General features: G+C 48.6%; 1 pseudogene; it reads left to right on the forward strand.

Moving 5' to 3' along the window:
• The first annotated feature begins 1,744 nt into the window (after positions 1 to 1,744).
• LOC146425537 (uncharacterized) overlaps positions 1,745 to 26,312 on the forward strand; it is a 156,813-nt pseudogene continuing 132,245 nt past the window's right edge.

Below are 26,312 nucleotides of genomic sequence, written 5' to 3' on the forward strand. Positions count from 1 at the left end.
TCAGAGACCAAGTCAGAGAAGTGGGTATTTGCTTTATTCGATGCACTGGGTGTGTGGGAATTGTTTCCACCAAACACACACCAGTACCTCCAAAGGCACAGTGTTATAGGTAAAATTCATGAATATTCATTACATTCCCCAGGATAGGAGTGGTTATACAAATTACTTCTCATAAGTAATTAATATTACTAGCGATTTCTTGTGCTCAATGGCAAAAGGATTCTTTTTGCCCCCTTTTATCTTGATAAGATTAAGGGAATCCACAAGGCCAGAACTGTTATCAGTGTTCAGCCCTGGACGGGCACCGTGCTGGTGGAAGGGGCAAAAGCTCAAAGAAACAAGAATGGTTGAAGTGCAAATAGATTTGGGTTATCTATTTGACCACTCCTTTCTCAAGGGATAACCGGGTTTCCTGGACTGTGTGGATTCAATGGCCTGGCACAGCAGCCCCACAGGAGTACAAGGCTTTAGTAGACACTGGTGCACAGTGTACCCTAATGCCATCAAGCTATAAATGGGCAGAACCCATTTGTATTTCTGGAGTGATGGGGGATCCAAACATCTGGCTGTATTGGAGGCTGAGATTAGCCTGACTGCGAATGAATGGCAAAAGCACCCCATTGGGACTGGCCCAGAGGCTCCGTGCATCCTTGGCAAAGACTACCTCAGTAGAGGGTTTTTCAAGGACCCAAAAGGGCACCAATGGGCTCTCGGTATAGCTGCCCTGGAGACAGAGGAAATGAAACAGTTGTCTATCTTGCCTAGTCTCTCAGATGACCCTTCTGTTGTTGGATTGCTGAAGGCTGAAGAACAGCAGGGGCACTACAGTGGTGCACTGGCAGCAATATTGCAACAAATGAGACTCCCTGTTTCCGATCCGTAAATTGATTTGTTGACTGGAAAGCCAAGGAGTGATCAGCAGGACCCGCTCACCCTTTAATAGTCCCATATGGCCAGTGCGAAAGTTTAACGGAGAATGGAGAGTAGCAATAGACTATCGGGGCCTGAACAAAGTCACACTGCCACCGAGTGCTGCCATACCAGACATGTTGGAACTTCAATATGAGCTGGAGTCAAAGGCAGCCCAGTGGTGCTACAAAGGATATCGCTAATGCGCTTGTCTCAATCCCTTTGGCAGCAGAATGCAGGACACAGTTTGCTTTCACTTGGAGGGGTGTCCAGTACACCTAGAACCAGCTGCCCTAGAGGTGGAAACACAGTCTGACCATCTGCCATGGACTGATCCAGACTGTACTGAAACAGTGTGAAGCTCTGGAATGCCTGCAATACATTGATGATATCATTGTGTGGGGCAATGCAGCAGCAGAAGTTTTTGAAAAAGGGAAGAAAATAGTTCAAATCCCTCTGAAAGCTGGTTTTGCTGTAAAACAAAGTACAGGGACCTGCACAGGAGATCCAGTTTTTAGGAATAAAATGGCAAGATGGATGTCGTCAGATCCCAATGGATGTGATTAACAAGATAACAGCAATGTCTCCACCAACTAGCAAGAAATAAACAAGCTTTTTTAGGCATTGTGGGATTTTGAAGAATGCACATTCCAAATTAAGGTCTGATTGTCAGCCCTCTCTATCAAGTGACCCAGAAGAAGAATGATTTCAAATGGGGCCCTGAGCAGCGACAAGCCTTTGAAGAAAGTAAACAGGAAACAGCCCATGCAGCAGCCCTCGAGCTGGTCTGGACAGGGCAAGATGTAAAACATGCTCTCCACCACAGTCGGGGAGAATGGCCCTACCTATAGCCTCTGGCAGAAAGCACCAGGGGAGACTTGAGGTCAACCCCTAGGCTTTTGGAGTCAGGGATACAGAGGATACAAAGCCCATTATACTCCAACTGAAAAAGAGATACTGGCAGCTTATGAAGGGGTTTGAGCTGCTTCACAAGTGATTGGTACTGAAGCACAGCTCCTCCTGGCACCCTGGTTACCCGTGTTGGGTTGGATGTTCAAAGGGAGGATCTCCTCTACACATCATGCAACAGATGCTACATGGATACATGGCCCACATTGATCACACAACGAGCTCGAGTAAGAAACCCCAGTTGTCTGGGAATCTTAGAAGTGATCACAGACTGGCAAGAAGGCAAAGAGTTTGGAATGTCACCAGAGGAGGAGGTAAGGTGTGGCTAGCACAGGTCTTTCCCATGAGAATTTTTCTCCTGTGTTTTATAAACAAAGATAAAGTTTGGATGTTTTTTAAACAGTGTCTCGAGATTTGGACAGTTCAGGCCTGGCCAATCAGGCCTAGGGGGAGGTTTCTGGCTGACCAATCTAGGCGACCTCTGAAAAGTCTATATATATTGAAATCAAAATAATAAATTCTCTCTTTCTTGCTACACTGAGAACTCGGGTCTTTTCTCTGCTAGCAGCTCAACAGCGACAGTAAGGTGCTGAAGAGGCCCCACTCTATAATAAATTTCCAGAAAGTGAGAAGCAATATGCCTTGTTTACTGATGGATCCTGCCATCTTGTGGGAAAGAATTGGAGATGGAAAGTAGCTATATGGAGTCCCCTACAACAAGTCACAGAAACTGCTGAAGAAGAAGGTGAACCAAGCCAGTTTGCAGAGGTGAAAGCCATACAGCTGGCTGTAGACATTGCTGAATGAGAAAAAAGGCCAATACTTTACCTCGATACTGATTCATGGATGGTGGCGAATGCCCTGTGGATAGTAGTTGCAGCAATGGAAGCAGAATAACTGGCAGTGTAGGAGTAAACCCATCTGGGCTGCTACACTGTGGCAAGATATTGCAGCCCAGGTGGAGAACCTGGTAGTGAAGATACGTGTGGGAAGATGACTGGGGGTAAAATCTGAGAAAACTGGGAAGTTAGATTCACATTCTAACAGAAGTTATAAGGGTACGGAAATTATAGGGTGAAATGCAGTTGCTACTCCCTGGATGGAATGCAGTTGGCATGCCCGAAACCTATTCCATGATGACTCCACACACACACACAATGTGCAACCTTAAGCATGTACTAAGGGGGATGAAACGGAGGGTGGAGTGGAGTGGAGACACTGCGGCCAGGCTCTGTAGAAATCCTTGCAGGGAGGGGAACTCGATGGTACCTTGCAGCTGATAAACTGCATAGCACCAGTCAACCAGGGGAGATAGGAGATGTCTTGCTGCTGAACCAAAATCATTCTCCTTGGATGAACTTGGTTCATTATAATCGAATTGTAATACTAAGGCACACCTCCATCCCAAAGCTACCTGCCTCCAAGGTACGACCACCCCTCACTGAGCATAAGTTCTATATTTTATTGACTATGCCCTTAAGAGCGAAGCGACAGAATTTTACACCAATCAGTAACAAAGGTATGCATGAGTAGAGTCACTCAAGCTCCAACCAAATGCAAAGAAATAGTATAAAAGTAAGTTAATGGGGAAAAGTTAGGGAAGACTCCATCATAACTGTTGGGATCATTCAGCAGGCTGAACCTGTCTTCTCCCCCATAGGGACACCTATTGGGTAAGAACTGTACTCTATGCATGCCGAATGATTATCTCAACCTAACTTTTATTGGTGATTAGAGATTGTCTATATATTGCTTTGAATACGTTCACTGGCAATCCTCAAACCCTAACCCATCACAGTTTTCTGTTTTCAGTGTATATATTAATAAAGAGTGTTATTCCAGAAACTGTTAGTGTGAGTCCTTCAAGGGTGCTAGCAGTCACCAGCAGTGGGTTACATACTTGGGAAAAAGCGTGGAGACTCGGGAGGGGGGGGTGTGTGGGGTGGGGTGTGGGGGGGGTGTCTTTCTTTTATGCTGTTGGCATTTGACCCTAAACAAGTTAGTCAAATCGCCCTCCAATCCAGCAGGTTGCTCAGTGGAGAGTCCCCCTAACGGGATGCTGACTGGTTGGGCATGAGAGTCTTGGCTTTCCTGGGGCACTGACAGACCAATCAAACACGAAGGGGTTTGAGGAAATCCCCCCTTTCATGTGACAGTATGTCATGTAGATGCTGTGTCACGAGTGGAGACAGAGGCTGGATAGATTTTACCAGTTGCCTAGGCCTATGACAACTAGTGACCAAACCTACTCAGAGTGACCAGCACCCCAAAAAAACCAGTCTCACTCACAAGTCCTTATAAAGATAGCCGATTTATGTCTAATGTAAAATAGATTATGGTTTATTAGACACAGGTGAGAACGGAACAAAGAACTAGACAATTTTTTACTACACAATACATGAAAAGCTATTCATAGCTAAACAAACATATATATATGTTGCCCAACATAGGGAGATTAAAAACAATATAGCGCTAAAAATTAAAAAGGTACTTATTAATATTATTATAGCTAGCAAAGAAGAATACAATTTAGGAAACCAATGCTCTTACCGAATCCAATTTTTGGAGCTGGGATGCATCAGGATCCTCCCTCAATCCCGCGAGAAGTAACCACAGAGCCTGCGTCCAAGCTCAGGGGAGAACACTTCACGCTCCAATGTCCATGTAGAAAAGCTTCTACTTTTGCTGAGATTTCGTGGTGTTTTTATAGGGAAAAGAGAGTGGATTTGCGGTCACTTAAAAATTTTTCACATTCTCTCAGTGTCTCACCTTGACTTCCAGGCGCCAGTACTAGATAGCCCGGATTAAGTTATCAACCTAATCTGAGCCATCCATCTCCATCCGCCGATCAGGGAGAGGGAAGGGGGAGGGGGGAGCATCCTGCCACATGCTGATGTACCCAAGAGTCAGGCCCCTGAAGAACATCAGAACAACCAGCAGGTGGATCAGGCTGCTAAGATTGAAGTGGCTCAGGTGGATTTGGATTGGCAACACAAGGGTGAATTATTTCTAGCTCAGTGGGCCCATGACACCTGAGGCCATCAAGGAAGAGATGCAACATAGAGGTGGGCTTGTGATTGAGGGGGGGACTTACCCATGGACCTTATTGCACAGGTTAGCCATGAATGTGAAACATGTGCTGCAATTAAGCAGGGCCAAGGGGGTAAAGCCTCTTTGGTATGGAGGACAGTGGCTGAAATACAAGTAGGGGAGGCCTAGGCACATTGACTATATCTCACTCCCCCAAACCCATGGTGGCAAGCGCCATGTGATAATGATGCTGGAAGCAACCGTCAGATGGCTGGAAACACACCCTGTGCCCCATGGCACCACCCGGAACACTATCCAGGGCCTTGAAAAGCAAGTCTTATGGCAACACCATACTCCAGAAAGAATTGGATCAGACAATGGAACTCATTTCCAAAACAACCTCATAGACAATTAGGCCAAAGAACATGGCATTGAGTGGGTGTATCACATTCCCTGTAATGCACCAGCCTCTGGAAAGATCAAATGATGTAATGAACTGTTAAAGACTACACTGAGAGCAATGGGTGGTGGGATTTTCAAACATTGGGATACACATTTAGCAAAGGCCACCTGGTTAGTCAACACCAGAGGATCTGCCAATGGGGCTGGCCCTGCCCAATCAAAACTTTCATGTACTGTAGAAGGGGAAAAAGTTCCTGTAGTACACATCAAAAACATGCTGAGGAAAACAGTCTGGATTATTCCTATCTCAGGCAAAGGCAAACCCATCCCTGGGATTACTTTTGCTCAAGGACCCATGTGCACTTGTTAAGTAATGCAGGAGGATGGGGAAGTGCAGTGTGTACCTCAAGGAGATTTGATTCTGGGTGGCAAGAGACAATTACTTGAACTGTATGATGTTAATAAACATTTAATACTGTGTATTATCACTTCTATGGTGGCTGTGTGTGCATCACCACACTGGATACCTCGCAGAATCTATCTTTGCCATATCCACTCTAGGGATGTGAATCTGACTTCCCTCCGATCGTCGCATTAATGAAGAATGAACTTTGATAACACTGAACAAGTGCTGCAACAATGGAATCAGAACTGACTTCAAAAATTCAACACCTCACACCATCTTTCCTGCTTGAAAAGCTGTTATCAGGGATGGAGGCCAAAGTCATGGACTAAATTAATTCAACAGACATTTTGTGGACATTTTATAGACAATTTGCAGAGGCGGTCCATAGACTAAGGGAATGACATCTGTGTGTATATCTATCAAAATCAATAAATAGGAAAGGTGGTGGAGTATTGGGAAGTGTGAGACCTGGCATGATGCAAATTGTATGGAATAAGGGGTGGATATTGTTGGGCACAAAGGGTTATAGCAAATGGGGTTAAATCAGGCTGGCGACCAGCCACTAGTGGGGTTCCTCAGGGCTCCATCCTAGGCCCAGTTCTCTTCAACATCTTCATTAATAACTTGGACACAGGACTCAAAGCTGTACTAAGTAAGTTTGCCAACAACACTAAATTGGAAGGAGCTGTTGACTCCCTCAAAGTCAGAGAGGCCCTGCAGAGAGACCTAGACTAATAAGAAGGCTGGGCAATCACCAACCATATGAAGTTTAACAAGGGCAATGCCGGATTCTGCACCTGCGATGGGGCAACTCTGGGTGCACATACAAACCAACCGTATCCTGGGGTACATCAGGCACAGCATCTCTGGCCGGTCAAGGGAGGTGATTGTCCCGGTCTACACCGCATTGGTGCAGCCTCACCTCCAGTACTGGGTGCAGTTTTAGTCACCGCAATATAAGGAGGATATTAAGCTATTAGAGAGCATCCAAGGGAGGGCCACAAGGTACTGATCTCTTCACTCTCGTGACCAATGATGGGACCTGAGGCAATGGCCTGAAGCTGTGTCAGGAGAGGTTTAGGTTGGATATTAGAAAAAGGTTTTTCACCCAGAGGATGGTTGGGCACTGGAACAGGCTCCCCAGGGAAGTGGTCACAGCACCAAGCCTGCCTGAGTTAAAGAAGCATTCGGACAATGCTCTCAGGCATGTGGTGGGGTACTTGGGGTGTCGTGCGGAGGGCCAGGAGTTGGACTTCGATGATCCCTGTGGGTCCCTTCCAACTCAGCATGTTCTATGATTTTATGATTCTATAAACAAAATCTGTGAGCCTTGACTTTCATCTTCCCCGAATCTGTCTTTTATTGAAATTGTTAATTTACCCTAGAGACAGGACTTTATTACAAGTCCTATATCAAGTAATAGATTCTGGAATTTGGCAGTGTCTTTCTAGCTGTTAATTAATTTCAGTCAGACATTCTAATCTGACATTCCTAAATCAGTTTTCTCTGGCCTCCCTTCAAACCTGATAGAGCATTTATCAGAGCATAAGTGGGTAGTTTGAACTGTCACTCAGCCCTTTTTACCAGTAAATTCAAAAAGGAAACAGTTTAAACCACGAAACATTCAAGAAAATCATCATTCTGAAATCCATTGCATCACCAAATACTGCTGATAAGGGCTTCCATTTAGTATCTCTGTCTCAAACTACGTACCAGTCAGAATACTATCCCAATATAAAAGGATGAAGACTTACATATATACATATTAAAAACCCCCAGGAATATTCTACATTCACATTCTTGAAAGATCCCATTACATTTGCAGTGGTTTTCAAAATGTACATCCACTTTACAGGTCTTATCCAGCTTAAAGTTTCCATGCAAATATTTTTAATTTATTCCCGAAGTAGCTTCCTGGAGAGTCCCACAGTACTTTAGTCCAGAAGGATCATTATGCACATGAGATTTCAAAGTTTGAATTAATGTTATGTTTAAATAGAATCTGAGGGGGGGTTTATTTTAACTTTCTCATTCACAACTTTAATAAACATAGGTAGACAATTATGTAGGACTCCTGAAAAATAGCAAAACAATACACTTCTAATGGAACATCCTAGAGCACACGTGGGTAATCAAACAGAATTTATAGATCTAAGTTTCTCTGTCACCCATCTTTCACATCCGGGGAGGGGGTGGGGGGTAAGAAAAAATAGACTAAACTGATTTGAGACTATGCATGACTATGACAGAGTTATGGAGTATACAACATTTCCCAAAAGATATATGTGAGCCATCAAAGAGCATCCAAGTATTACACAACTGTTGGGGTGGATGATACCACCTCAGGAGCTGCTGAGGAGCTGAGTGGTTCCAACACAGCAGAACCCCACTGGTGGAAGCCTTCTTAGTCCTCCCCCCTGGAGAACACGATGGTTCCTCCCCAAATTATGTAAATCCCCCCAGCTGTAACCTAACCCCTGATCCCATCCCTTCCTCCTCCCATTGGTTGTGGTGTTCCCCCCGCCTCCTCTCCCCTGACCCTCCAGCCGCCCCTTTAAATGTAGACGGCTGGGGTGTCTCGTCCTCTTTTGGCCCCGGAACCCTTCAGAATAAACCTCTGGAACCTCCGGCTGACTGAGCGCTCTGAATTCTTTGTCTCTGGTAACGCACGAGTTATCCAGCTCCGTGGGTGAGTGAGAATATGTGCCTTACACCGGCACGGGTGTGAGAAGGGCTTTTCTGTACAGCACCAGGCAGTGCTGGCTGGAGTGATCTCTCGAAAAGCCATAGAGACACTTTCGGTAAACGCAGAGGCCTGGTTCCACCCCTCCTCCCCCTCCGCGTTACACAACCATAGTATTAAAGTATTAAGTCTCCTGCAGTTTCTTCATAGAATATTCTGAAGCTAAATCAATTACTTTTCAACAAGAAACAGACTGCCATGTTATTCCATAACACCACAACTCACTGGCAAATTCAGCATTTGTAGAAAACAAACAGAACTTGGTAGTACAAGACTACACCGTTCAACAAGTAATGGGGGGGAGCAATGCAAACCACAAACATTCTTTTTTTAAATCTACCAGTGCTACTTCAATTCCTGCTTCTCACAGGACTAGAAAACCTAAGCCATACACAGCATTAAACCCCCACATCTGTATAATTGAGTTCATTTAGCAAGGAATATGCCTACACCATTCTGACTAGAGACAGATTCCCTCCCTCTCCCTTTGCATGCTGGTGAAGGGTCTAGAACACCCTGGAACAATCCTCCCCAAACCTTCACATTTTGATGCACAGAGACACTCATCCCTGTCACAAATGGTGTGATAAAGAGGGACAGACATTTTCTGTATGAACTTTCTAACATCTCCCTCACATATTGGGAGGACAAGCACTCTTGCAACATACAAGGAAAGATCTCACTGCCACAACCTACCAACACCCTTATTTACGCAGCAGTAAACACTGTACAACCCATCAACAGCTTTTCTCCACCAAAAACCTACACACACAGGACTTAACAACCCTAGCCCTCTATTCACAGCACAAAAAAGCACCAGAAAAATCTCCCAACATTAAACTCACACGTGCAACCCACCAACTTCTGTACTAGATTCTTTAGGACCCAAATACTCCCCCATCCACATGTGTAGACTTCAGAAACAGCTCACATCCTCCCCAAGACATGCTCACAGTTTAGGAGTACAGAAAATGGATGCCCAATTCCTAACAGGCCTGCTGCCTGCCATGTATACTTAGTGTTCAAAAAGCCTGTTCAAAAAACTGTATTGGGTGTGGCTGAGATGGAGTTCATTTTCCCATAGCAGCCCTCAGTGTTGTGCTTTGCATTGGGAGCTGGAAAGTTTTTGAGAACACACCAATGTTTTGGCTACTGCTGAGCAGTGCTGGCACAGCATCAGCGCTGTCTCTCGACATTCTATCAAGGGATTGGGGGTGGGCAAGATCCTGGGAGGGATGAAGGACTGCATCTCGTGGAAAGTGACCCACGCTGCAGCAGTTCGCGAAAAACTGTTGCCCAGGGAGATGGACTCACGCTGGAGAAGTTCATGGAGGACTGTCTCCCGTGGGAGGGACCCCATGGTGGAGCAGGGGAACGACTTCTCTCCCTGAGCAGTGGGAGAAACAGCCTCTTATGAACTGACCATAACCCCCATTCCCTGTCTGCCTGCACCACTGGGGGGGTGAGGAGGTAGAGCTCAGGAAAGAGGGAGGGGTGGGGGGAAGGTATTTTTAAGATTTGTTTTACTTCTCATTATCCTGCTCTGATTTGATTGGTAATAAATTCAATTAATTTCCCCAAGTCGAGTCTGTTTTGCCCATGACAGTAATCAGTGAGTGATCTGTCCCTGCCTTTATCTCAACTCATGAGTCTTTTGTTACATTTTCTTTCCCCTGTCCAGTTGCAGAGGGGAATGATAGAGTGGTTTTAGTGGGTACCTGACATCCAGCCAGGGTCAACCCACCACATATGAACATGAGGACATTGAAGTAGCATTAAGAAATTAGCAAAAACCTTAGTTTCTAGAGGCATGTGATTTCTGGTTAAAAAGCTAACCCCTCTAAGAGAATCTATGCCAGTATTCATGACGAGAAAAACAGTTCAGGGTGAAAGAATTTAACTGTCTCATTTGCAACTCCCCTCTACCAGCGTAAAGGTACTAGTTAGCAAAAGCATATAAGCAATAATGGCTTAGACAAGAAATGATGAGAAAATATCCAAGCAAGATATTTTTATGGGCACTATTAAAGCACAACCCATGCAAAAACATGATAATGATTCTAGTATAAGATTGAGAACAAATGGCTATGGAAGATATAACATTTGCAAACAGCAGAAGTAAAGAACTGGTTAAAACCATCCGCTGCTGAGATCCCAAAGAAAGCAATAAAAAGGAACTGTCAAAAAAAAAATCAAAGTAGTCTAGGTTTGCAAAACCCAGAATACCTAAAATGACTAAATTTGGATCCCATCCAGTCCCATAGACTTGTGTCTAAGTGGTGTAGCAGGTTGCTAGCCATTTCCCCTAGGACTATGGGGGTTTCATTCTGCTTCACATCTCTGTCTTCAAGCTCAGGGAGCTGGGTACCCAGAGTGTAAGTGATCTTAGTAATAAAGACTGAGGTAAAGAAGGTATTAAGTACCTCAGCCTTTGTCAACGTTTCCCCCACATCTAAGAAATGATGGAGATTTTCCTTAGCCCTTTTTTTGTTGCATTTTTTTGTCTTTGCGCGTGGACAAGGTACAAGTTTGGGGAAAGCAATGCCAGGGGTGCCTGTCCCTGTGTGTCAAGAAGGCTAAATGGGGCAGGGGAAAAGCATGCACTGCATGAGAGTAGATTCACCCCTGACCCAATCACTCCCATCTTGATGAAAAGATAGCATACAAGGATGCTACCTGAAAAATCTATGCACTGCATGAGGGAGCAACACCGGGCTGGGAATTCTACAGGGGCCACCTTAGGGAGAAATGCAGGGAGTACAGCAGCAACATATCCTCCACCCTGAGCTTAGGGAGGAACCAGAAAGACACTGCTCCCATTTCAGCAAACGCCAGTCGAAGTGGGATAGGAGGAATGGATAACGCGAAACCAATCCCATATCTCAACAGGGGCTAGGATGCAGATCTGTGCGTATGTGTACATGCAGTGCGCATGCGCTATAAGCATCACACGCTCAGTCGGCTTCTTTCGGTCCATACTTGGCTTTTTCCGTGTCTTTGTTTAAACTCTGAGTTAGAATACTGGAGTGGGGGAGGAGGGAGGGAGGGAGGGAGGAAGGAAGGAAGGAAGGAAGAGAAAGAGAAAGAAAAGGAAAAAGAAAGAAAAAGAAAATTTCTTTTCTTTTCTTTTTCTGCCTTTTTTTTCCTTCCTTCCTTCCTTCCTTCCTTCCTGTAACCAGTTTAAATTTATTTCTGTTTAAATTTAATTGATTTTAATTAGTTTGTTTATTGATTTTAACTGAATTTTAATTAGTTTTTGGACTAGCTTTAGAGTAATTGTTAAAATACACCGGTTAAAATTGTTAAAATGCACCTGCTGCACCAGGCAGGAACTTGTTGCCATTTCCCCCCATTCCTTAAGTCACCACGTTCATCCAGGTGGAGAGAGGATAGGGAATCCTCTGTATCACGCGTCCTGTTTGCCTGTTGGACCTATTTCAGGGAAGGTAGGGTGTGAGTCCAGTAGTCTATCTCTCTCTCTTGCACTCCCTGATACTCCTCAGCCTACTCACCTCCTCCTGGAGCTCTGTCACTAAGTGGAGAAGTTCCTCTACCTGGGCACACCTCCTACAGGTGTGTTCACTACTGCCATCTGGTACTGGCATAAGCTCTTGCTTCACTGTTAGATAAAGTCACGCATGTGGCATAATCGCTGGTACTGAGTGTGAGCTGCCTTCAGGCTCCTGTGTGGCAACGAGGTGACTGAGTTTATCCTGTGACCAAAGACTAATGATGCCTGGTGATTTTCGTCTTTTCTTTTTATACCCTTTTTATACATTTTTATACCCTTCCCCTCTCCTTGTACCCTTCACAAACACCCCTTGTACCTTAGCCCCACATGTTTATAATTCTTGTAGTCTAATATTTAGTTTAGTTTGGGGTCTTGCAAAGCGAAGAGACCAAACATCCCTACTATCTCAGAACTAGAGGCTCCAACCTTGGACGGAGCCTCCTCTCTGGAACATGTTTTTGTAAACTAGGCTGTAGTCTCATTGGGGGGGGGGAATTTGTGGCTAGCACAGGTTTTTCCCATGAGAATTTTTCTTGTGTTTTGTAAATGAAGATAAAGTTTGGAAGTTATTGGAACAGTGTCCCAGAACTTGGACAGTGCAAGCCTGGCCAGTCAGGCCTGGGGGAAGGCTTCTGACCGACCAATCTGGGTGACTTTTGAAAACTCTATATATATGATGAAATCAAAACAATAAAGGTCATTCCTTCTTGCCACTGAGAACTGGTGCCTTCATTACTCTGCTAGCTGCTCAACAGCGATATCTGGTGACCACCGACGTGTACTGCGTTCAATTGCAGGGACGCGGCAGTCTTGCCCCCAGGCCCGACCCCCCCCGCCTGCCCTGAGGCATGGCTGATTCTGATACGGACATGGGCCCCCCCGTTCCTGCCGATGGACTCTTGCGGGCCTTTTTGGAGGTCTCTGAGGATGACCCTGCGTCCGATCAGTCGCCGCGGGTCGCTCGAGGTTTGTTGGACTGGGTCGTGGGCCACGTGTCCCGGGCCGTTTGGGATGTGGCGCTGGACTGTGATTTTTGGTTTGTGGTCGGCCGCGCTTTGGTCATGGAGTGGATGCGGGGTGATCGGTCTACGGTCCGCTTCCATGGGGTTTGGAGAGACATTTGGGACCCGTTGGAAGGGCAAGCGTTCTATGACTCGCAGCTATCGGCTTGCACGGGCGTGGAGCCCCTGCTCTCGGCCGTGGGGCGGAGTGTGAAGGACGCGCCGACCCAGACGGATTCTGACGTCCCGTCCCTGGCGGTGGATGCGGCCGCGAGGCCTCAGTTTGTTTCTCCAGCTGACCTACCGAAGCGCACTTATGTCCACCCGACAGAGCAGCTGGCCGGGTTGCAGAAGAATGGAGGACCGCGGGCCGGCTCTGACACGGCCACCGCGGCAGTCCCCCCGCCTCTGCCGCTGCGGAGTGCGCAGCCTCAGAACCCGCCCCTGCGGAATGGCGCCGGGCTGCCCCTCCCCCGTGGGCAGCCGGGATGCGCGGCGGGGGCTGGCGGGGTGGGGGTAGGAAGTGCCGCGGAGGGCCGGGAGTCCCGGCTGCTCGCTTTGGCTGCAGGCCAGCCGCTTGCGGCTGCGGAGGTTCCGGTTCCGGATTTGCCGGTGGTTTCGGCCGGCGCGGGGGTTTCCGCGCGGGCGGCGGCCGGCTTGGGAGAGACCGGCGCTTTGCCGAGCCCGGCCGGCGCGCCGGCGGCGCAGCCCCGGGCTGCGGTGGCCACGGGTGCGGCCGGTCCCGTGGCGTCGGGGTCATGTGAGCAGGCGCCGGCTCAGCCGCCGGCTGCGGCCGGGGCCCGGCAGTCGGGTTCGCTCCCTGGGGAGGTTGTGGGGCCGAAAGGGGAGCCGCCGGCGGGCGGTGCTTCCGCCGCGGGGGCTTTGATTGGCGTTCCCGCGGGTGCGGGGCCGACCCGGCTTCCCTGCGGCTCGGCGGACGTGGCGTCCGTGCCGGGTGCGGCGGTTTTTCCTCCGCTTTCGTTTTTCCATGATTTACTGGCCGAAGTGGCTGAGATTCGGCAGCGGATGGAGGTCTGTTTGTGCAGGCCCCACGGTCCGTGTGGGGCTGCCCAGGGAGTCCATCCCCCGGGTTTCCGGATGGGGTCTGGACTTCCTGGCGGCCCGACGGCCGGCTTGGTCCCGGCGGCAAGGGGCTGCTTTGGCCCTGGGCGGGTGCCGGTTCCCCTGTCGGGTTCTGTGGCAAGTGAGGCCCTGGCGCGGTGTGCTGGTTGCACCGCCGTCTCCCTGCCCCTTCCCTGTCCCGGTCACCGCGCAGTTTCTTGGCGGGGACGCTGCCTCCGGCCGCTCGCCGTCCTTTGTGATGGGGAGTGCTGATTGCAAGCCCTGCTCCGACGACTCGGACGGTGATGAGGAGAGTTTTCTTCCTCCTGGGCGGAGGCTCGCGCGGGCGACGAGAAAGAAAGGGCATTGGGCTCTGTCGAACCCCTGGAGACGCCGTAACGGCATGGGGGTTTTCGCCCGCGTGACCCCCTGCAGTTCTGGGAATCGGTGAAGCAGGGTGCACTGGAGGCAGGGGACTGGGAACTTCTAGAGAAGATTGGATTGCCCAAACAGAGGGAGGGGTGCGAATCTGCTGTGGCAGGTTCGGATGGTGATGGCTTCCCTCAGGGGGACGCTCAGGCTTTTCCAGTGTATGTGCCTGGCCCAGATGCTATGGACACAAGGAAATGCCATTCCACCATCGCCTAGCGCATGACAAATGACCTGGCGACCAAGGTCGCGACATTTGGGGTGTCTTCTCTGGCAGTGATGCAAGTTCTTAGAATGATAAATAGTGATTTGCTTGCTCCATTTGATATTATGTATCTGGCTCAGGTGCTGTTTCACCCCGTACAATACAGTGCCTTTGAGGACAATTGGAAAGCGCTGGTCGAGGATCAGCTGCGGAAAAATGTGTCTTTGCCTGCTGAGGACCCTAGGCGCATGGTTGGGGTTGATGTCCTCATGGGTAAGGGACCTTTCTCCAACCCCAACATTCAAGCTGCCTGGGATCCTCGGATCCTGGAGCAAGCCCAACAGCTCGGTATGGGAGCCATTTTGAAAACAATTGAGATGGTTGCCCCACAAACACGGTATACACAGATACGGCAGGGGCAATCTGAACTTTACATGTCATTTCTTGAGAAGCTGGCAGCAGCCTTGGAAAAGCAGGTTGATGATCCGTCCACGAGACAGATCTTGATGAAACACTTAGCAAGGGACAATGCCAATGATGAATGTAGAAGGATCATCAATGCCCTACCGGGGGATCCTTCTGTGCAGGAGATGATGCGAGCTTGCGCCAGGGTGCAGTCAGAAAATCAGGGAAAAGTCGCCTTGGCTGCATTTTTGTCCTCAGATCAGGGACCCGCTGATCAGGATAAAAAACAGCCCAAATCTGGGAACAAACGGAAACGGGTCAAATCTAAACAGAAAGATAATTCCGGGAAGAAGGGAAATTCAGGGACCGAGACTCCTCAGTGCAAGAGGTGTGGTAGGCCAGGTCACACTTCAGACTACTGCAGGTCACAGTACCATGTAGATGGTCGACCCCTGTCGGGAAACGTGATGAGGGGTGCAAAAAGGGGGATTTGCCCCCCATCACAACAGTTCCCCCAGAACAAGGTGATGGCCCAGGCTTACCCGGTCAATGTGGAGGAGGCACCAAAGGCTCAGCCCTAGTCAACGCCTACACCGCAGCAACAGTCGTCTTAGAATCTGACGATGCCCACAGGGTTCCCTTGGAGGTGGATGGTTCCCTGGATCAGGGAACCAGTGCACTGCTTATGGCAGGGCCTGAGGCCACTAGCCAAGGAATCCTGGTTCTTCCAGAGTTCATAGATGCTGGTTTCAAGGGCAAAATTCACGCTACGGTTTCCACTCCTGATCCTCCTGTCACCATTCCTGCGCACACTTGTCTTGCTCACTTGTTGCCTTGTGAGTCTCCTGTTCCCAGGGTAGACCAGCAAGTTGGCGGAGGTGACGGCACTGAACTGCCAGGACTTCCGCAGGTCTACTGGGCTGCATCTATCTCCAATGAGTCGCCACAGATGACATGTACCCTCATCATGCCGAAAGCACGTCCACATCGAGTTCGAGTCCGAGGTTTGATCGATACAGGTGCTGATGCAACGATCCTTTCCGCCGCTTTGTGGCCTCCTACGTGGCCTTTGTGCCCGGTGGGACTGAATATCGCGGGGTTGGGGGGAACAACGCAGAGTCGATTGAGTAAGCGACCTGTGTTGGTGAAGGATCCAGAGGGACACACGGCCTCCATTCGGCCTTATGTCACTCCAGCTCCAGTGAACCTCTGGGGACGGGACGTGTTGGCAGCTTGGGGGGTGCGGATCACGACAAATTTTTGATAGGGGTCACTGTGTGCAAGGGCGCACCATATTCCACGCTGCCTTTACGATGGCTGACAAAAACACCAATATGGGAACCACAGTGGCCCTTGCCGAAAGATAAATTAGTCGCCCTTTGTCAGCTGGTTCAGGAGCAACTGAAACAGGGACACATAGAACCTTCTACCAGTCCCTGGAATACCCCAGTTTTTGTGATTAAGAAAAAATCGGGGAAATGGAGACTTGCAAGATCTCCGGAAAGTCAATGCAGTGATGGAAAGTATGGGGAGTTTACAGCCTGGCATGCCTTCACCCACGATGATTCCCACTGAGTGGGAAATTTTGATCGTTGATTTGAAGGATTGCTTTTTTACAATCCCTTTGCACCCCAATGACAGACCACAGTTTGCCTTTACTGTGCCTGCAATTAACAATGCGGAGCCTGTAAAGCGGTTTCAATGGAAAGTGTTACCTCAGGGCATGAAAAATAGCCCAACTATCTGTCAATGGTATGTCGCGCAGGCCTTATCCGGAATTCGTGAGCAGTTTCCTGAGGCACTCTGCTACCATTATATGGATGATATCCTGGTGGCAGCAGCCACCCAGGATGAGTTGCGGAGGTTACAGCCTCGACTGCTAGATGCCTTGCATTCCTATGGGTTGCAAGTTGCTCCGAAAAAGGTTCAACAACAGCCTCCTTGGAAATATTTGGGAGTCAAAATTTTGGATCGAACCATACAGCATCAAGAGGTGCAGTTCTCAGACACTATTAAGACTCTGAATGATGCCCAAAAGTTGCTAGGCATCATCAACTGGTTACGCCCATATTTGGGACTGACCAACGCACAACTTTCCCCACTTTTTAATATTTTAAAGGGGGACTCTGACCTAAACTCACCTCGACAATTGACTCCCAAGGTGCGACGAGTGCTGAACGAAGTGCAGCAAGCTGTTTCAGCTCATCAGGTTTATCGAGTGGATCCCTCTATTGATATCACTGTTTTCATTACTGCTCCAGACCTCCAACCTACGGGTATCATTGGCCAGTGGAACAAACAATGGGATGATCCTTTGCGCATCCTGGAATGGGTCTTTTTGCCCCATCAGCCAAAAAAGACAGCACCCACATTGTTCGAATTGATAGCCTGCCTGATAATTAAATGCCGATATCGGTGTTTACAATTGATGGCAGCTGATCCCGCAACGATTGTTGTCCCAGTACCATGGGACAATTTCGAATGGAGTCTTGCTAATAGCGCTCCTTTGCAAAGTGCACTGCAAAATTTCTCAGGGCAGATTGCTTATCATCTGCCCAGTCACAAATTGCTGCAGCTGGCAAATTCGGTCAATCTCATGTTGCGGCCAAAGAACAGCCGGGTGCCGGTCCATGGACCCACCGTCTTTACGGACGGTTCTGGGAAAACAGGAAGGGCCATTGTTTCCTAGAAGGAAGGATCTGAGTGGCAGGTGCTGAAAGGCCATGAGACAGGCTCTGCTCAACTGGTTGAATTGAAGGCAGTTGCCATGGCTTTTCAGCGGTTCTCTCAGGTGCCTTTGAATTTGGTCACCGACTCTGCTTATGTAGCAGACATAACCAAACGTTTGGATTGCTCTCTTCTAAAAGAAGTCAATAACGCGACTCTGTTTTCGCTATTGCGAACCCTGTGGAAGGCGATTCAGGCTCGAGTGCATCCATATTATATTCTGCACATTCGAAGCCACACCAATTTACCAGGCTTTTTAACAGAAGGCAATGCCAGGGCTGACATGTTAGCCAACCCTGCATGGGTGGCACCTCAGCCTGACAAAATTGCACAAGCCAAGGCATCGCACAATTTCTTTCATCAGAGTGCACATACCCTGCAGAAGCAGTTTCATTTGACGCCAACTGAGGCTCGTGACATTGTCAGTGCTTGTGCTGACTGCCACGGACTCGCTGCACCTCTGCCACCGGGGGTGAACCCCAGAGGTCTAAAGGCCTTGCAGCTGTGGCAGACGGATGTGACACACATTCCAGAATTTGGCCGAGTCAAGTATGTGCACGTGTCTATTGACACTTTCTCCTCAGCTATGTGGGCAACTGCCCATACTGGAGAAAAAAGTCGCGATGCCATTGCCCATTGGAAATTAGCCTTCTCAGTCCTGGGGGTGCCAGCCACTGTGAAAACCGACAATGGTCCTGCCTACGCCTCACAGAAGACGCGGCAGTTTTTGCACCTATGGGGTGTAGACCATACGTTCGGTATTCCGCACTCTCCTACTGGCCAAGCCATTGTGGAACGCGCTCATGGTACTCTGAAGCGTGTCTTGGAAAGGCAAAAAGGGGGAATGCATGGGGAAACACCACAGAGTCGATTGGAGAAAGCTTTGTACACAATCAATCATCTTACGGTGCCACCAAATTTGAATAATCCTGTGATTTTGAACCACTTTCTCTCATTGCAGTCATCAGGCGAGTTGCATTTGCCCCGGGCGAAGGTATGGGTACGGAACCTACTTACTAACACCTGGGAAGGCCCTCATGAGCTTATTGCTTGGGGTCGAGGGTATGCTTGCGTCTCCACAGATACTGGGGTACGATGGCTGCCTGCAAAATGCGTCCACCCTGACCTGCGGCTCTCGAGACAGAACCAGCAACCTCAAAATAACAACCAGAATGCCGAACACCAACCGAGTGATCCTTCTGATGATGACCAAGAAGCCGGTCCATCCACAAGCAGAGACTGAAACTCATTCATGGAGTCAGAAAGCAAGGACTTTGAAAGCATGTTTTGTTGAATTACAGATTTATATGTAGATTTAGTTTTTATATATACTTTATCTAGGGTATTGCATGGGGCCTCTTTGACCATCTTAATCAGCATCAGGTTTGGGTTCTGTTCGGTGGCTGGCCACCTCCGAACAGACCCCTTGAGTTTCAACCAGGCTCTGTTTGGTAACTGGCCATTACCAAACAGATCCTTCATGCTGATCCACTGGGGCTCACAAGCAATGCCTTCTGTTCTTAAACAAAAAGGGGGAGCTGTGGCTAGCACAGGTTTTTCCCATGAGAATTTTTCTTGTGTTTTATAAATAAAGATAAAGTTTGGAAGTTATTGGAACAGTGTCCCAGAACTTGGACAGTGCAAGCCTGGCCAATCAGGCCTGGGGGAAGGCTTCTGACTGACCAATCTGGGTGACTTTTGAAAACTCTATATATATGATGAAATCAAAACAATAAAGGTCATTCCTTCTTGCCACTGAGAACTGGTGCCTTCATTACTCTGCTAGCTGCTCAACAGCGACAGGAATTAGAATGGGAGGACAATTACTTCATTTATTAAGTTTCTCATTGGGGGATTTTAGGTAAATACGCTAATTTGTGAGGTCCATAAAAATGCTATACATGTTGTATGGTGTATGCTTCTTGGCATGTTTCCACCTTTGACGAGTTGAGCACCTAGGATCCTATTAAACCAAGGTAATATCCTTTTTTCCCTTTACTGCTGTGTCTGCTTCATTTTTTTACCAGCCGAAAAGGCATCAGTTCTGGCGAGCCAGGCAGAAGAGAGGAACCGCCAAAATCGAGTTCTGGATTGAGAGACACCCCACTGCACCCCCCACTTGCCAGCACTACAGGAGGGAAGCGGCGATCCAGGATTGCAAAAACCAGGGAGTTTCCAAAAGACCTAACGGAGAAACACAGCTGTTGTGGGTTTGAGACAGGACCCTGCCAGGAGGACACACGAAAAAGGGCAAACAGGCTTCAAGCTTAAAGTTACAAAAGGTGATTTAATTACCTAACAGAATTGGAGGATAAATGCAAGGCAAAAATAAACTTCTCATACATCATTTTGTTCACTCCCCCCGCCCTCTAACGAACCTATAGTATTCACGCCCTTTCCTCCTTTACAATCCACAAGCCGGGTGGGGGGGGGGCAGGGTGTGAGGTCTCTTTTCCGTCCACAGAGCAGATTCTCAAATTTATTCATTACTACAATTCTTCTACTACAAATACTCTTTATCTCTACTTGTTTCTCTCTCTCTCTCTCCAGACAGTTTTCTGCTCTCACCCCCACCCTCTTAAGAAGCAGTCTCTGCACTCACCACCCCCCCCTTCCCTCTTTCCAAACCAGCAACACAGACAGGGGCAGGTTGAGGGGTCCTCTGGTCAGTCCAATCAGGAAAAGAGGTTCTCTACTTAGCCAGGGGTCCTTCCCACGAGAGACAGTCCTCTGAGAACTTTTTTGGCGTGGGTCCAATCTCACGAGCAACATCCCGCCCGAAATTCTGCTGCAACATGAGTCTTTTTGTCCATAGGGTGCTGTGCAGACTCTCCCAAGCTGAGGCCAGGCTGCTTCCATCCCAGGAGCAAGGCCTTTCTCTCTCTTGCAAGGCCTTTGCAGTTTTAACTCTTAGATGAGACTCCCACTGGTTCACAGTCTTTTCCAGGCATCCACCTGCCCTTCTGGCGTGGGCTGTGGGCAGAATTTCTGCACTCCTGTGGACTCCATGGGCTGCAGGGGGACCTCCTGCCCCCATGGCCTTCACTGTGGCTTGCAGAGGGTTTTCAGCTCCAACACTGGAGCACCTCCTCCCCCACCTTCTTCACTGACCTTGGCACTCTCCATGCTGTTCTCCCTCTACATATTTTCACCTCTACCTCCTCCTCCTCCAACTACAAAGAAGTGAAAGAAGTGCGCGCCTGCTTTGTTTTTAATTTTTCTTAAATATGTTTTCACAGAGGCGTAACCAGCACCTCTAATTGGCCCAAACTTGGCCAGCAGCATGTCCATCACCTTCAGAGCCATCAGAGACTGGCCCTGCTGGACTTGATGTAAAAACTTCCAGAACTTGCACTCAGGACACACAGGAGCCATCTTTGTGCCACACCCCACCCCTCAGACACCTCCCCAGGCCTACTACAACAGCTTCTGAGGGGTCCAAATTTCTCCTAGATGTTAAAAACACTTCACTGATGTTTTGGGCCAATCAAAACCACCACAACAGCGGAGAAGTGAGATCAGAGGAGAATGGTTTTATTGCTAGCTAGCGTTCAGGGGAGATCTCCAGGGAGTAGAGCGAGAGTGTGGCCAAGGGGGACTGTAAAAGAAGGGGAGTTAACAAGCTGCTCCACTCTCACGGGGAGGCTGTGAGGAGAGAAGGACGCTTCTTGGTAACAACTCACAGAGAATCACGCAACAGCTCAGGGCAGCTGGTGGCTCACAGGTTAGGGGCATGAGTTCAACTGCTGGAGGGCGGCGGTTCGAGCCCAGCCAGGGAAAGGTCTTTGTGTGTGCTCTTTCACTCTTTTGCTTCCTTTACTCTGCTGTGGCGTGGGACTTGCAGGTTCTATTCTCGCGCCAGACTCTGGGCTAAGAGTTTTCTTTCTGGCTGTTTCTTTTCCATTTATAAACAAAACATGGGTGGTGTGTCTTCCGCTAATCCAAAATCCTGCGGGATTCCCCACTGGGCCTGATCTTAAAACATTGGCACGTCCTGACGGGGAAAAGAACCCCCCTGAACACAGGAGAGCTAACAAGGCTCTTGTTATGGGTGTGGCCTGTTTTGAAACTGAGTGGGGGGGGGAAGTGGCCCAGTGTCTTGCTTTGAAAGACAGGTGTCTGCTAAGAAAGCTTGAACCCTCCCTTAGGATAGAGAATGTGATTTCCCCTCCCTCTGAGTTATTTTAATTTTGAAATCAAGGGCTTTCAGGCAAAGTTATGGGAAAAGGAATAACAGTTCTTTACTAGTATCTATAAACAAGCAATAACAATGATAGCAACCACAAATAGAACCAGAAAACCAATAGCAGATGACTTTTTGAGCTGCCGAGCACTTTCCCGTGTGGTGTAATCACGGTCGCAAGCAGCAGGGGCGCTGTTGAGCTCCCAGTTGGGCAGGGCAGGGCAGGTGCGATGACTCCCGAGCGGCTGCAGGTGGCGCTTTGGCGCAGGGTCAGGTCAGCTTCACGCAGCTGGTAATGGCAGAGGGCTGAGAAGCATGCAGGCAGCTCGGAGCAGCAAAAGCGGGGCGGCACGGGGCAAGGGGCTGGCTCTCCCAGGCTAGCCAGCGAGGCAGCAAGGACTCTGCAGTCACGGCAGACGCCGCGGTCTCGTGCGGCAAAGTGGGGCAGGCGGCAGGGACAGCCAGACTCCCCGGCAGCTGCTGCTGCAAGAAACGCATCCGGGAAAACTTGCACTCCCAATGGGAAAGAGGTTGAATCAAAGCTCACCCAGCCAGGAGGAGAAGACAGAGCACAGTTGGATCTCCTGCGGTGGCAGCCAGAAGCAAAGAGCAGTCTCTCCTCCCGGTGTCTGACGACGACGACAGTGCCAGTTCCAACAGCCGGCTGCCTCCTTCCCCTGCCCCACCCAGCACACCCTTTTGTCTCTTACAAAAGACTTGATGGCTCTAATCACCCAGACATCTGTTGCTTAGTAACAGGGATGGAGAAAAAATTCCAATGCCCCCCAACCTCCGACACCCCGTTTTGGTAGTTTGGAAAATGAATTAATCACAAAATTACTAGTAGAACTTCGGGCCCAGGGCAGGTTTGATGAGTTGAGGTACCGGAATTGTTTTCTTTATTCCTGAATTGGGAGGAGGCATACAAACAAACGAAAAGGGGCTGTTTTAAGATGGTTTTACGAAGGAAGAAAAAGGAAAATAAAATAGAGAAAAGCAGCCTCTAGCCAGAGCTGAAGAGATAGACTTGACCGACATGGATTTGATAGTGCCTGCCTTGCACAGGGGGAGGTATCACACCCCCTGCTGCTACAGGGGCCAGCTGGACCAGTGGGGGGAGGCTAGCCCCCTCCCCCACTGTGGCCATCAGCTCCCCCCCCCCACCGGGCTGATACGGTGCTGGGGATGGGGCATGGGTGGCAGCCACCCCCTCTGCTGCCACCCTCCCCAGACCACCCTGAGGGCGGGGGAGGAGCAGGGGCGGGTCCAGGCGGGGAGGGAAGTGCGTCTGCCCGCCATCCCCGGCCCCTCCCAGGCTGGGGAAAGGGGGGGGCCAAAGGTGGCACCCACTCTGCCACGTGGTTAGTGGCAGGGCTGAGGGAGAAATAGCCCCAATCAAAAGCAAGCCAGATGAGTCCAGTGCAGATAGCTCCAAGGAAGAAGAGACCGGGGCTGGGGCCACAGCCACAGCAGTCAGGGGGCTTACCGAGAAGAGGGGAAAAATAGCCTGGGAAGCCATAGGGGCCGCCAGTCTGGTAGCTAAACGCACCAGATCTAAAAGGGATGAACCAAAAAAGGAGGAAGCTGTCCTAGAAGCATCTTTGAGGCAGGCTGTCGGAAATCAAGAGTGATTTATATCAAAACACCATTCTCCCTCAGAGAACTCCAGCAATGGAGGGAATCAGTCAGAAGATACAGAGAAAACCCAGAGAGGGTAGCCATGCGTTTTGAATTAGCCATCAAGGCACAAAACCCAGATTGGGGTGATCTAAATGTAATGCTAGATGAATTATTAGATAGCATGGAAGAGGAGATGGTCATTAAGGCTGCTATAAATGCTATAGACTCAGATTGCGGCTGGTACTCTTCAGAGACCTGTTAATGATATTTTTCCTCAAACGGATCCAGGGTGAGACCCTAACATGCCAGAGCAGATAGCCAGGTTAAAACAATATCAAAAGTGAGTGGTCCTTGGGCTAAAATGTGCTATCCCTAAAGCAATGAATTGGTCCAAATTATATGAAATTAGACAAGATGTAAATGAGACCCCTACAGACTTCCTGAATAGGCTCAAAGAGGCTGCGTGGAAATATACAAATTTGGGCGTAGATTCCCCGATGCAGCAATCCCACCTAGCCTACATATTCATAAGCCAATCTACAAGCGACATAAGGAAAAAGCTGCAAAAGATAGATGAGTATGATCTAAATAGGTTGTTAAATGCAGCCTGGAAAGTATATCAAAATAGAGATCCAACGGATAGGGATACAGAAGATAAGGAGGATAAACCCCACCTCAAGAAAAAGCATGGTCAGGGGAAGTCATCTAGTAAACAGAAAAAGGGTCCCCCGCGCCCTCCTCTAGCCAAAGACCAGCGTGCCAACTGCAAGAAAAAGAGACACTGGAAGAACAAGTATCCAATGCAGGCGAAACAGACGCCCCCAGCTCCTGAATTAGCTGTGAATGGGAATTGACAGGGACCGAAGGCATTATCCCCCCCAGTGGAGCCTTCAGTTACAGTTAAGCTGGGGAAAGATAATGTTGAATTTCTGGTTGATACGGTGTGGCAGGACGTTCCCCCTCTGTCTTGGTTTAGTGATAAAATTTTCTAGGTAAGGAGAGCTCTGAACAAATGCTCCTTTCTCCTACTTACCACAGAATTTTTTAGATGGAAGTGAAGAAAAAACTATTTATTTAACAAAACCATGCAGAGTGCCCTGCAAGGCACAGGGGGAAGGGGAGAACAGGGTAAAAGGAGTTATTAAACTTGAATAAAAAGCTGGTAATCTTAGTGTCTTTTTCTTTCAGATGTACTTTCTCTTCTTCGGGCCCCCCTTTGGGGGCTGGGCAGAGTTGCCCGGAAGCTCTGCTGTCCTCCAAGCCCTTTTGGGTTTTGGGGGCGACGAAGCAGATCGAAGAAAAGGGTCTAAAGGAAGAAAAAATGATGAAAAAAAAGAAAACAGAAACAGAGCTGGCTACTCCGACAGCTGTCGCAGCGCGCTGTCTCCCCAGCGAGCAAGAATCCTCCCCCCTTCCTCCCCCGCAGCGAGGCTTGGGGAAAAAGTTTTCAAAACAACCCGCTCTTCTCTCTGCGGTTGGGTATAGTTAAAGTCACAGGACCACATTTTTTTTGAGCATATAAACTAAAGATGGGGAATACCGGATTATCATAACATCACTCTAAGACATTCCACCCCTTATTTTATATCGTTGGCTTAAAGCCTACCTTAACATCTTCTAACTCTAAACACACACACATATATATATACCCATAACTATGTACAAACAATGTTATTCAGTAAACAGTGAGATGTTGCTATCTTAACATTACATGTGGCCCTCACCTAAAATTAAATCTCCCTGAGGGACACATCGTGTTTCTCCATCTTCTTGCATTATCCACCAAGTACACCCTGGTCCCTGAGCAAAGACAACCCCACGGATGGGTTTGTCTTTATGTGAGGCAGAATTAATTTAGACAGTTTTTCCTAACAAGCCTCTGGTATGTACTGCTGGGACCTTGTCTCTATCTACTGTATGCAGAGGCTCAGATTGGGCAGGACTTGCTCGGTTGATGGAGCCTCGGGTACTGACTAACCAGGTGGCCTCTGCTAAATGTCACTCCCAATTTTTATAAGTTCCCCCACCCAGTGCCTTTAGGGTGGTTTTTAACAGTTCATTATACCGTTCTACTTTGCCAGCGGCTGGTGCATGATAAGGAATGTGGTACACCTACTCAATGCCATGGTCTCTAGCCCAGTTGTTTATGAGGCTATTTTTAAAATGAGTTCCGTTATTTGACTCAATTTTCTCAGGAGTACTATGCCTCCACAGGACTTGGTTTTCAAGGCCTAGGATGGTGTTACGAGCAGTGGCATGAGGCACAGGGTAAGTTTCTAGCCATCCAGTGGTGGCTTCTACTATTGTGAGCACATAGCACTTACCGTGGCGGGTTTGAGGCAGTGTGATGTAATCAATCTGCTAGGCCTCTCCATACTTGTATTTTGACCACCTTCTACCATACCACAGGGGTTTCACCCACTTGGCTTGCTTGATGGCAGCACACGTTTTACAATCATGGATAACTTGAGAGATGCAGTCCATGGTTAGATCCACCCCTCGGTTTTGTGCCCACTTATAGGTGGCATCTCTACCCTGATGGCTTGAGGCATTATGGGCCCATCGAGCTAGGAATAAATCTCTTTTATGCTGCTAATCTAAGTCTACCTGGGACACCTTTATCTTTGTAGCCTGATCTACCTGTTCGTTGTTTCGGTGCTCTTCATTGGCTCGGTTCTTGGGGACATGGGCGTCTACATGGCGGACCTTCACAGGTAGTTTCTCTGCCCAGCTAGCGATGTCTTTCTACTCTTTAGCTGCCCAGATTGGT

The sequence above is a fragment of the Lichenostomus cassidix genome, chromosome W (assembly GCF_008360975.1).
Source record: "Lichenostomus cassidix isolate B80296 chromosome W, HeHo_3.0, whole genome shotgun sequence".
Taxonomy (NCBI): Eukaryota; Metazoa; Chordata; class Aves; order Passeriformes; family Meliphagidae; genus Lichenostomus; species Lichenostomus cassidix.